General features: G+C 38.5%; 1 long non-coding RNA gene across 2 annotated transcripts in view; it reads right to left on the reverse strand.

The window, feature by feature from the left end:
- The window catches only part of LOC129046541 (uncharacterized), a 173,608-nt gene that overhangs the window by 105,614 nt on the left and 55,036 nt on the right, over positions 1 to 12,958 (reverse strand). For both annotated transcript variants that reach the window (XR_008508130.2, XR_010404762.1), the window contains exon 2: positions 8,718 to 8,830. This is a non-coding gene — a long non-coding RNA (uncharacterized LOC129046541). The remainder of the gene's footprint in view (positions 1 to 8,717; positions 8,831 to 12,958) is intronic.

Genomic DNA, 12,958 nt, shown 5'->3' on the forward strand with positions numbered 1-12,958 from the left:
GTCTAAGGATACACAGACAGCTGGTAAAACATTTCTGGATGTATTTGTGAGGATGTTTCCAGAAAAGACTAGCATATGAATTTTGAACCCCAATATAAGTAAGCATCACCCAAATTTCTTATTTCTTTTTGTGTCAACTTTTGTAAGTTGTATTTTTTAGGGAATTTGTCCATTTCACCTGTTGAAGGTCTGAATAGAACAAAAAGGCAGGTAAAGGTTGAATTCATTCTCTTTCTGCTTGAGAAAGGCATCTTTTCCTGCCCTCAGACATCAATGCTCCTAGTTCTTGGGCTTTTGGACTCAGATGGGGACTTATGCCATCAGACCCCGATTCTCAGGCCTTTGGATTTGAATTGAATTACACCACCAGTTGCCATAGTTGTTCAACTTGCAGATGGTAGATTGTGGAACTCGTTGGCTTCTATAACTGCACAAGCCAATTCTTATAATAAATCTCTTTTTTTTTTTTTTAAAGATTTTTATTTAGTTATTTGACAGAGAGAGACAGCGAGAGCAGGAACACAAGCAGGGGGAGTGGGAGAGGGAGAAGCAGGCTTCCTGTGGAGCAGGGAGCCCGATGCGGGACTCGATCCCAGGACCCTGGGATCATGACCTGAGCCGAAGGCAGACGCTTAACGACTGAGCCACCCAGGCACCCAATAAATCTCTTTTTATATATACCTCTATACATATCCTATTGGCTCTGTTTCTCTGGAGAACCCTGACTAATACAGTAGGAGGAAAAGAGAGACAAGGTGGTTGAGGGTGTATGATAGGGGGTGATTTAAATAATGGTCCATGGCACCAAGCTAGGTAAGGGGGGAAGTGAAGCCGTGCAGTTACAGATAAAAACATAGTCTAGGATATGTCCTGAGAGTATGTGACTGGGGTAGAGTGGAAAACAAGATTGGGAAGTATAAGCTAAGAAATTGAAAAGCTAGCAATCGGAAGAATTATTAACATAGATATTGAAATTGCCAAGTAACATGTCAAGAATAGTATAGGAGAAATTGATAGTGACCAGGTACCAATATCCTTCAAGGCATGTGAGGGAAGATCCAGGGGTCTGTGATGGCTACAACAATGAGGAACAGAGAGTAGTGAAATCTGAGGGCATAATTTTCAAGACAAGATTTTTTTTTTTTTAGGAAGAAAGTAAGGATAATGTTATAGAAGTAGCACTGAGGAGCAGGCAGTGCTCCATTGCCTACACCCCAGTATAGATTTAAACTATCTAAGCTCCATTGTAGTTAGTGTTCCGTCTATACTCCAGACTCAGGTACAAGGGCTGTGGGAAATGAAAACAACCATCCTTTGAGGGGGATAAAGGGAACAAGGTATTCTTAGGAAAGAGCCAGTTTCAATTAGAGCAACAAGGTGAAGGGAGTATTCAGAGAAGAGGTGTTTATGGGTGGTTCAGTTGATGGTGGACTGGGTTCCAAAGGGCACGTTTGAAGGTTTTGGGAAGTCAGAGAAGGGTGGGAAATGGAATTCAATTAAGGGATGTGCAGAGCTGTGTGGAGATGAGGGTGATAGGAGATAATCTTAGGCTTCAGGTGGTGACAAACATAAACACGGGTATTGGGAATGATGGCATTGGTCTCAAAGCAGAACATGATGGTGAGAATCTGAGCATTAAAGTGGAAGGAGGGGAGAGGATGTGACACGATTGTGTGGAGCTCTGGGCATATTTGGACAATTCAGTAGCAGAGCTCTTGAATCTTGCAGTTTCTTTGTTGGAAGAGCTTTAATTATGGATTCAATTTCTTGAGTAGATACAGGGCCATTCAGATTTTTTATTTCTTTTTGTGTCAACTTTTGTAAGTTGTATTTTTTAGGGAATTTGTCCATTTCACCTGATTTTTCAGATAAAATTATTATTTGATTATTGACATCAATTGTTTAGAAAAGCTTCCATCTTTTTAGTGTGTATGGATTTTTTTAAAGTTTATTTATTTATTTTAAGTAATCTCTACACCCAATGTGGGGCTCGAACTCATGACCCCAAGATTGAGAGTCACATGCTCTTCTAACTGAGCCAGCCAGGCACCCAAGTGTTTGTAGATTTAATAGTGATGTTTCCCTTTTCATTTGCTTTATTGGTAATTTGTGTTTTTTCTTTACTTGATCAGTCTTGCTAAAAGTTTATCAATTTGATTAATATATTTTTTTAAAGATTTTATTTATTTATTTGACAGAGAGAGACACAGCGAGAGAGGGAACACAAGCAGGGGGAGCAGGAGAGGGAGAAGCAGGCTTCCCGCTGAGCAGAGAGCCGGATGCCGGGCTCGGTCACAGGACTCTGGGACCATGACCTGAGCCGAAGGCAGATGCTTAACGACTGAGCCACCCAGGTGCCCCTGATTAATCTTTTCAAAGACCTAACTTTTCTCTTTATTAATAGTCTCATTACATATATGCTTTCTCCTTCACTGTTTTGCTCTTTTTTTATTATTTTCTTTTTTCTACTTTGTTTGGGTTTAATTTGCTATTTTTTTTCTTGATTTAGAAGTTATATCACAGATATTCAACCTTCCTTCTTTTCTCCTAAATGTGTTTAGAGCTATAAATTTTCTGCTTAGCACTGTGTTAACTGTATTTTACAAGTTTTGATATATCATGTTTTCATGATATCTAATCGGCTTGATTAAATGATTCATGAATTCAGCATTATCCCATCTAGCCACATAAGGTCATCATCAGCCTGGAGGCAGGGGAAGGTTTCAACCTATCTGGAAAACACACATACAACAAGAACATATTGGTAACCTCTGCTAAGTGTCAATTAAATAAAGTCCAGCCTCAGGTGTTCAAGGGGTCCAGAGGGAGGAGGTTTTTGCCTCTAGGGACAAAAATTGTTTTTCTAGGATTATGGACCTGACAGGTCAGACATTGTTGGTAAACTGTTTTTGCAATTTTATAGAAGTTTCCCCACCAATGTCTATTAATAATTTGAGTCATCTTAAATGCCCTGTGGTGGGTGAAGGAATGTAAAACCAGAAAAATGGAGTTCCTCAGGGAATAGGAAGAACAAAGCAGCCATCTTGGGTTTCCCATAGCCCTGACTACTCTACCCCCACCCAGGTGTTTAAAGGGTTTTTATTAAGAATAATCTTTTCAAAGTAGCCATATATGAAAGTGCATTTAGTATTTTTTAAGGAAATTAGCACTAAACTTTCTTATCTTGACAGCATGTTTCAGAGAGAATATATTTGATACAAAATGGAAGATCAAAGACTTGATTTTATTCACGCATTCGTTTGTGGAAGGCTAAATTATGCATAGTAAATTGGCATAATGAAGTCACATGGTAATTTGAAATTTATGATCACTTGGGTGTACTGGTTAAAGCTTGTCTTCCCTCTCTGTGAAAGAAAGAAAGAAAGAAAGAAAGGTAGGTTTCTGTTTTTAGCAAAGTCAAGTGTACATAAAGAAAGGGCTTTGCATACTCTTTTTTTTTTTTTTTAAAGATTTTATTTATCTATTTGAGAGAGAGAGAATGAGAGACAGAGAGCACGAGAGGGAAGAGGGCAGAGGGAGAAGCAGACCCCCTGCTGAGCAGGGAGACCGATGTGGGACTCCAGGATCATGACCTGAGCCGAAGGCAGTCGCTTAACCAACTGAGCCACCCAGGCGCCCGGGCTTTGCATACTCTTAAGTAAAGACCACAAAATTCCTTGTATAGAAGTAGCACTTATAGACAAAGATTGCTTGGGCTAATACAAATGAATTCCTAGTATAATAAGTAAATGTATTATTTTGTTGTTGTATTTTTTTTAAATTTATTCCTTTTAAGTAGGCTCCATGCCCAACATGGGGTTCAAACTCAAGACCCTGAGATCAAGAGTTACCTGCTCTACCGACTGAGCCAGCCAGCTGCCCAAGTGAATGTATTTTTTAAAAGTAGATATTGGTATATAATTGGAACTTGAAGGATATATAAGATCAAAATAACATGACTTTTTGACAGAGAAAAGAAGGGTTATTTCAGGATAGTGAAATAGCATTGACTAGGATTGAGATATAAGAAATCCCGTATGACATTCCTTTTGTTTACCCACCTTAATTTCCAGTGCAGGAGTAGACCATTGTCATGTTAAAAGGACCTCAAGATGGTGAAAGTCTGGCAATGAACGGACTTTTTTTTGCAAAGGCAGAATGGACTTCATCCACACATGCCACAATCTTACAGTATAAAGAAAGCTTATTATTACTTATTTGACAATATTTCCCATGTAATTTACATATCAAATGAACCTCATTAGTTTAACAAATCCCTTGAAATATTCCAGGTCAAAAAGGTTTCATTTGCAATTTGATTTTGGGAAGTTTGTCAAAAAATATTAAAAAAAGGTTTTACCCTCTTACACTGTTGGTGGGAATGCAAGCTGGTACAGCCACTCTGGAAAACAGTATGGAGGTTCCTCAAGATGTTAAGAATAGAGCTATCCTATGTCCCAGCAACTGCACTACTAGGTATTTACCCCAAAGATATAGATGTAGTGAAGAGAAGGGGCACATGGACCCCAATGTTCATAGCGGCAATGTCCACAATAGCCAAACTGTGGAAGGAGCCGAGATGCCCTTCCACAGATGAATGGATAAAGAAGATGTGGTCCATATATACAATGGAATGTTATTCAGCCATCAGAAACAATGAATACCCACCATTTGCATCGACATGGGTGGAACTGGAAGGGATTATGTTAAGTGAAGTAAGTCAAGCAGAGAAAGACAATTATCATATGGTTTCACTCATATGTGGAACATAAGCAATAGCACGGAAGACCATAGGGGAAGGGAGGGAAATCCAAAGGGGGTGCAATCAGAGAGGGAGATGAACCATGAGAGACTATGGACCCTGGGAAACAATCTGAGGGTTTCAGAAGGGAGGGGGTTGGGGGAAGGGGGTAACAGGGTGATGGGTATTGCGGAGGGCATATGCTGTGATGAGCACTGGGTGTTATACGTAACTAACGAATCACTGAACACTATATCAAAAACGAATTATGTATCATACTAACTAAACATAGTAAAAAAATAAAAGTAAAAAAAATTTATAAAAAAAGGTTTTATAGCACTTGCCTAAATAGTATCACAGATCATTATGAAATTTAATACCTAAAAGTTAAAAAGACTTCCACAATCTTATTAAAAGCGAACCAAAAGTCTGCGAAAACCTTGTCCTTTTAACAGAGAGAAAACCAAATTCTAATTTTGCACCAGCTCACTTTTTATATTAGAACTCATTCTTAAATAAATTCATTCTAATCTTAGCCAGCTTGACCACACATTAAAATTCCTTTTCAAAGATTCCTTTCCACAAACCTCCTACAACTTTCTTTTCTACATTCTGATTTTGTCCTATGTTTTTCCTCTTTATTTTTTTTTTTAAGTAAGAGAGGGAGAGAGCGCACACATATGAGCAGAGGGAGAGAAGCAGACCCCTGCTGTGTGGGGAGCCCAACTGGGCTCCATATGATACCAGGACCCTGAGATCATGACTTGAACAGAAATCAAGAGCCAGGTGCTCAACCTAGTGAGCCACCCAGGCTCCCCCTATGTTTTTCCTCTTTAAACAACCAGCCTCACTTTAGGACAAAATTATTCTTTCCCTCAACAAAAAATGCATCTGCATTTCTCATACTTTCTCTTACTGAAAACACATCCTACTTTCCTGGCATACAGAGATATTTCTCTTATTATTTCTAGTGGCTTTAATTACACATATATATATTTTTAAAGATTTTATTTATTTATCTGACAGAGAGAGACACAGTGAGAGAGGGAACACAAGCGGAGGGGGGAGGGAGGTAGAGGGAGAAGGAGGCTTCCCGCAGAGCAGGGAGCCCAATGTGGGGCTTTATCTCAGGACCCCGGGATCATGACCTGAGCTAAAGGCAGATGCTTAACGACTGAGCCACCCAGGTGCCCCTTTAATTACATATATTAATTAGACTTCTTAACCCTTGGGAACCTTACTTTCTAATGAAAACTAAGAAGTGAACAATTATGAACTGTCTGATATACCTGCATTCTTTAAATTTGCCCATTAATGAGTACATTTCATGATTTCTAGAAGCATATGCCTTTTTCAATTTTCCAATATAGCACTAACACATCCAAGTATTTTTTACTTTTTCTGTAATAAGAAGCCAAAAGTAGATAAACTTATGTTCAGTAATTTATGTTTCAGTATTTTATCTAATTTGGAAAGGATCTAGATATTCAATGACCATCCATTATGTAATTTAATTTAACAAAACTCTAAGGTTTTTAGTTACCAAAAAAGATTTGGGGAAACTATTTATATAGACATGAATATTGCTGAAAAGTTTATTTGTAAACTTTTATCTTACTTACATCTATTTAATTCTCTTCTTGATAACTATGTTTAGATTAGTCATGAAAATTTCACAAGACATCAAACAACTAACCATCATCTTTAAGTTATCTTTCTTGCTGACAAATTCTGTAACAGAACTTATTTGACTTTCAGTAAACCTAGGTAACATAAAAGTATCATATTTAATGCTGACAACTCTAAAAACATGCCTGTTTTACTTAAACCAACAAATTTCAACTGGCTTTGATTTATTAAAGATTAATCCTAGAGCACATGAACTTGAAACTTATTTGGGTTTGTTTCTATTATGTTTCTGAGAATTTAACTTACATAAGTACTTAATTTTCCTTAAACCAATTAAATGAGCTCTCTTTACAATTTAATTTTGGCAATACCACCCTGAAGTAGAAAACACCACACATCTACAACACATATAAACATAGAGATAGATGCAAATGGAAACCTTATGGTTATTGTTATAAAATTTTTGTCCATGAGATGAGTATGATAAAGCAGAACTCACTCGTTTATAAAAGAATGACTGGATGCAAACTGTTTTTCTGGCAGATGGGATAAATTAAGGTTACCTGCTCAGATTGCTAAAACTTTTTTTTTTTTAACTAATATTTGTGGAGAAGATGCTTGAGATTTTTATTTATCCTTGACAAGTAATGTGATGGAAGCTGTGGGCTAGATTTTGAGACAAGGTGCCTCTATAGCTGTTTGTATTTTTTTAAAGCTTCTTTTTTTTCCTTTTGTTTTTCTTCAGTCTTAGGAATAGAGGATGATGGAGGCAAAAGTTCCCAGAGTGGTTATAAGACCTTTGAGATAAATGGGGGAGGTTTGGGGATTGATGAGAAGGATAGGTTGGAAGACTTTGAATCCTTTCAGAGGCCAGCTGTATTTCAAGTTTTGCAAAGATTTGTAAGATAAGGACAGTTGCTTTTAGTCTCTTGAGGAATGGCTGCAACTTCAAGGACATCATAGGTTGATCTACCCATCCAACCACACCATCTTCAACCTGCTTTTTTCCCTCTGGTACCTAGCTCTAATTTTAATTGAGAGGTGAAAGTCTTAAAAACAGTGATCAGTTTCTGAATATCAGCTTCTAATCTGGCCAACTTTTGACTAAAAAAAAATCTTGTCAGTTTTCAGGCAGGACAAACAGCAGGTTTTTCTGACAGTATTAAATAACTACCCTTGGGTGTAAGATGAACAAGACACACTCTTCCCAAGATCAGTCACTCCCAAAGATAGTCAAAACAGAGAACCAACAACCTGCACATCCCAGGTAGGCTCCCAGGTAGGGGGAAAGCCAAGCCCAGTTAATGCAAAATGAGACAAAGAAGAAGGCAATAGCTATCCCTGGAAAGAAAAGGATCAATAAACAATGGATTTGGATTTGGAAAGGAAAGAACAATGTGAAATTTTATTTTCCTCTCTTGATTGGGCACTACAGACAGATTCAGAAAAACTGATGATGGTAAGAATTACCTTTCTCAGGCTTCTGTCAGTTTTGCCAGGATTTCCACTGTAGGCTCTGGTATCTACTAGAGTTTCCCTCTGGCTGTTTAAAGGAATAATGTAGCAGTTTACCACAAAATCTCTTAGTGTCATCAACTCTGGAAGGGGCCCACATGGGGGCCCTCCTTTGAAGGTAGATATGGGGGTGTCTGTAAGGCTGGAGTTTTATTTATGTTTAGGTAATCTTTTCAGAGCGGAAACAATTTAGACAGAGGATTAGTAGAATGAGTACTCAAAGGCCGATGGAGGGGAGCAATAGGTGTTACATCGGTCTTACAGTCTTTACCCACCTGATGGTTACCGAGCCAAATTCTTTAGGACATGAAAAAAAGCTTGTAGATTTTTATAGCTTCCAGGACCATAGTTCTTAGAAATAAAATAAGCAAGTGTACTGAAAGATGGAGTGCTTAATTCTTTAGAATTGAAGAATCCCATTAGCTAAGTCTTTTACACAAAATACAAACATATGCACCTTGACACACCAGCAGGAACCGACACATGTCACTGTGGACTGGACAAGAAAAGGCAGAGTATACCACCAGCGATTCCCAATGCACACTCAACCGGCAAACTCCATGAATACAGAGTACATTCTGGAAATGGGGAAAGGACTAAACCAGCATACCCCACTAAATGGGGACTGCAGACCTGACCCAGGGAAGAGATTCCAATGTGGCATTGTGGGCTGAACCAAGGGCTAAGAACTGGGGCTCTATGTTAGAGTCTCCTGTCAGCTCAGGCTGACCCATTAACCTTGGACTGGAAAACAAAGTAGATCTGTCATTTGTATGCTTAGATCTGTCGTTCGTATGCAAAAAGAGCAAAATTCAAACCTAGAGGCACTTACCAGCAGCCTTTGGAAATAGTGAGAAAGGCAGTGATCTCAAAAGGGTTCGAAGGGTGTGGTCCTCCATTTCTCATTGTCCCTGAATGCTTTGGATCCCACCACTGCTGCCTAATCTGTTAAAAAACAAAATTCAACTGAATAAATTTAAAGATCTAATTTGGCTTTATTAAATGATTCATGAATTTGCATTCCCGTCGGGCAAACTGAGAGGAGTTCTGAGAAGTTGTACAAAATGGAAGATTTTTTAGGAAGGAGGGTGGAGCAAGAAAGTTTTTAGCAAAAGAGAAGAAAAGATTGATTGTTCCAGGCAAGATCCCCTTCTGATAGGTAGAAGGGCAGGGGGCCTTACTGGTGCACTACCCCATCTTTTGGGGGGTGATGGAAGGACCCTGTGACAGATTACCGCACTGGTGTAGATCAGAAAATTCCTGACTGATGGGTTAAGACTACATTTCTAAGGGAGGTTGAAACTGCAATTAGGTATTACGCCTCTGCTTGGTGACTTGGCCTAAGTGATGCCATTTTGTGCCTGTGGTCTTTTTTAAAACAACCTTGAAGTTAAAAAGACTCAAGATCTTTAAATGAAATTTTCAGAAAACATTTTGAGGAAAACTCTCCTTGCACTTAGGGAGGGTATCCTACATTCAGAATGGGTCAAAAGTTAAATACCACAGTTATAGACACTTCCCTTTAAGGCAATTTAATGTTTCCTTCAGCTGGTCTCTGTACATTTTATCTAAATTAGTTTCTTGAACTCTTATATTTTAAACTAAAATTTCAGAAAGTGGCCTCTTGCTGCCAAATAACATTTTCTTACACACAATCTTGAGGATCATAATTAATGGAATATACAATGTATATATATATATATGTATTTAAAGATTTTATTTCTTTTTTTGACAGAGAGAAACACACTGAGAGAGGAAACACAAGCAGGGGGAGTGGGAGAGGCAGAAGCAGGCCTCCTGCTGAGCAGGGAGCCCCATGTGGGGCTCGATCCCAGGACCCTGGGATCATGACCTGAGCCCAAGGCAGGCACTTAACGACTGAGCCACCCAGGCGCCCCTATACAATGTTTATTTTTAATGCTGTAATTATGGCTCTGCTTTTGGAGAAAAGCCACTGATTTAGCAATGGAATTCTAGTATCTTTTACTAGGTAATGGACACAAAATGTCTTTGTGTTTTAAGATATAGCAAGAAGCTCACCGAGTGGGGGTGGTGGGAGCTGTTTGCTTACCTGGGAGGAGTCTTCTATCACTGCTTAAGTGGGAATTGCCAGCTCAAGGCAATTAAAAAACAGAACTTCTAGGGCGCCTGGGTGGCTCAGTTGGTTAAGCGACTGCCTTTGGCTCAGGTCATGATCCTGGAGTCCCTGGATCGAGTCCCTGGATCGAGTCCCGCATTGGGCTCCCTGCTCAGCGGGGAGCCTGCTTCTCCCTCTGACCCTCCCCCCTCTCATGTGCTCTCTCTCATTCTCTCTCTCTCAAATAAATAAATAAAATCTTTAAAAAAAATAAAAAATAAATAAATAAATAAAAAATAAAAAACAGAACTTCTAGTGTGTCTTATCATTGTTTTAAAATTTTTCCCAGAAGATATATCCCCAGTGTTGACTGTACCCATAACAGACCACTTCCACTGGCTCATGCTTGGCACACACTGGGATACAGAAGAGAAGAGAGGACAATAGAATGAGTATCTATCTACCAACCAGCTTTGTCAATCTTAATCTTTTATGATACTTGCTTCAGATTGCTTTTCTTATGATGAAATACAACATCACAGATACGACTGAAGCCCTTGTGCGCTCCTCTTTCTTCTGTTCTTTCTCCAGTGGGAGTCACTATGTTACATTTAACTTTCTCCATGCCTGTGCATATTTTTATCCTTTACTACATAATGTGTCTACCCTAAGCAACATGGCTTGTCCATATTCATAAACAAAATAGTATTATTTTTGCACATTTAAAAGTTTAATATAAATGGTATTGTAATGTTTATATCTATCTGCAGCTTGTTTTCCCCTTCAAATTTATATTTGCGATATTTATCCAGCTTAATAGAAGTAGCTCCAGTTCATTAGTTTTCACTGCAATGTAGTGATCCCTTGTTTAAACACACCATAAATTCTCCTTTTGTGACATGTAGGTTGCTTTTAATTTTTTGCTATCAGACAATACTTCTATGAACACTCTTGTTCATGTCTTTCTGACATAATGTAGGACAGTTTCTTACTAGGGTGTACAGTTAGGAGGGGAGCTGCTATGTCAAAGATTAGGCATATATTTAATTTGAAACACATCATCAAATCTGCAAGAGGCTCTGAGGTGTTGGGACACCCACCTAGGCGTGATGACCATGACCTGCTCTAATGTTACAAGATTTAAATATCATCTGGGACAAGATACTCATTTATAGACTTGGAAACATGCTTCCTCACTGTCATTCTTTGGGCAACTGCATCTTATAGGAATGACTTCTTCCCCCTTGGTCCTCCTCGTACACATTTTGATCTCTTCATCATTATCAATCAACATCATAGCAGCTAATTTTACTAACTCTTATTATTTTCCAGGCACTGTGTGGAATACTTCATATGCACTGTTTTACTTATTCCTCATAACAATCACAGGGGGTAGGTGCTATAAATTATTTCCACCTTACATGTAAGGAAACCAAAGCCTGAAATAAATTGAGTACTTGCTCAGAGTGACTAGCCAGGATTCAGGCTGTTATAACCCAGTTCCCAAGCTCTTAACCACTCACTGTGTGATACAGCATTTCTCTATTCATGAAACTACAAAATCATTACTTTCTTTTCTAATTTGCAAAAGAAAGAGAGGTCTATTATGAGACTATTTGCATAGTATCATAGAAAAATCAGGAAAAAAAAAAAATCACTGCATTGTGATTTGAAATCCTTAATCCTTGACTTGGGTTCAGGACAGTGTGTTCATTCATTTGTTATCTTTCCTCCTTCTTTTTACAATGTTATTAATGTGGAAACATTCTTAAAAAGATAGAAATATACCTCATTATTATTTTTGCATATTCCCATCTTCATTCTCCTGGATATCTTTTACATGTTGCAGTTTTAGTATACATGTAATTAATCTCTTTCTTTTTTTTTTTTTAAGATTTATTTATCTGAGAGAGAGAGAGAGAAAGTGAGCAGGGGCGGGGTGGGGGGAAGGGAAAGAGAAGCAGACTCCCCACTGAGCACAGAGCCTGACTTCCAGCCTGATTCGGAGCCTGATTTGGAGCCGACACAGGGCTAGATTTCACAACCCTGAGATCACAACCTGAGCCCAAATCAAGAGTCGGACACTTAACAGACTGAGCCACCCAGGCGCCCCAAATCTTTCTTTTTTAAGATTAACATTATATCACAAGCGTTTTTCCTTACAATAAAATCATAATGATCATTTGCGTGGATGTGTTAGAATTTATTTATACATTCTATTGTTTTCAAAGAACATTTTTGTGCCTGTTACTTTTTCTTCCATCTGGGTCATTTTCTCAAGATAAATTCCTTGGGGGAAAATTACTAGGCCAATGGACTGATCATTGCTATGATATCTGATACTTTTTAACATCAGATGCATGCTTAGAAATGGGAATGCTGACTAAATCTGAACCATATGAGGTCATCACACCATGATCTCTATGTAGATAACTTCCTGACATATCAATTTATTGCTTACAATTGATGTTAATTAGAGGTTTATTTGCCTAATGTCTTAACTGATTGGCATTCTCTATGGTCAATGTGGTTAGGTCTGGTTCATGACCCCACATCCCTCTGAGACTTATGTTCCTGGAGTTGCTATAATGTTCAGTGTGCCTTTTAGCCATTAAAAATAGTCATAGGTTTGTTTATTCTTCTAGAAAACAATCATTGATAGGATTCAAAAACTTGGGAGGACAAAATTGGACATGACAGAAAAATAGAACATAGTGGCATGGATAAAAGGAAGTAGAAAATCCTGCTGTGATCTTGTCCCATTGTGCCCACCCTACTGAGCTGCTGACGATTGCATTAATCCACGAGGACTGCACAGCTGAGCACTAGGGGACGTATTCATGATTTACTAAATTGAATTCCAGGAGAGTTTGGATAATTTCCAATGCCATTAGCTATAAAACTATGTGCCAAGTTATTCAGACCTCTGGATCATACCCAAGAAGGTCATACCTACCTTTGTCATTTTTGTTCCTGCCCTTCTTCAGTTTAGCCAG

This window comes from Mirounga angustirostris, unplaced genomic scaffold (genome assembly GCF_029215605.1).
Source record: "Mirounga angustirostris isolate CCGP_5_RB_7025 unplaced genomic scaffold, mMirAng1.0.hap1 SCAF_9, whole genome shotgun sequence".
NCBI classification, from domain to species: domain Eukaryota; kingdom Metazoa; phylum Chordata; class Mammalia; order Carnivora; family Phocidae; genus Mirounga; species Mirounga angustirostris.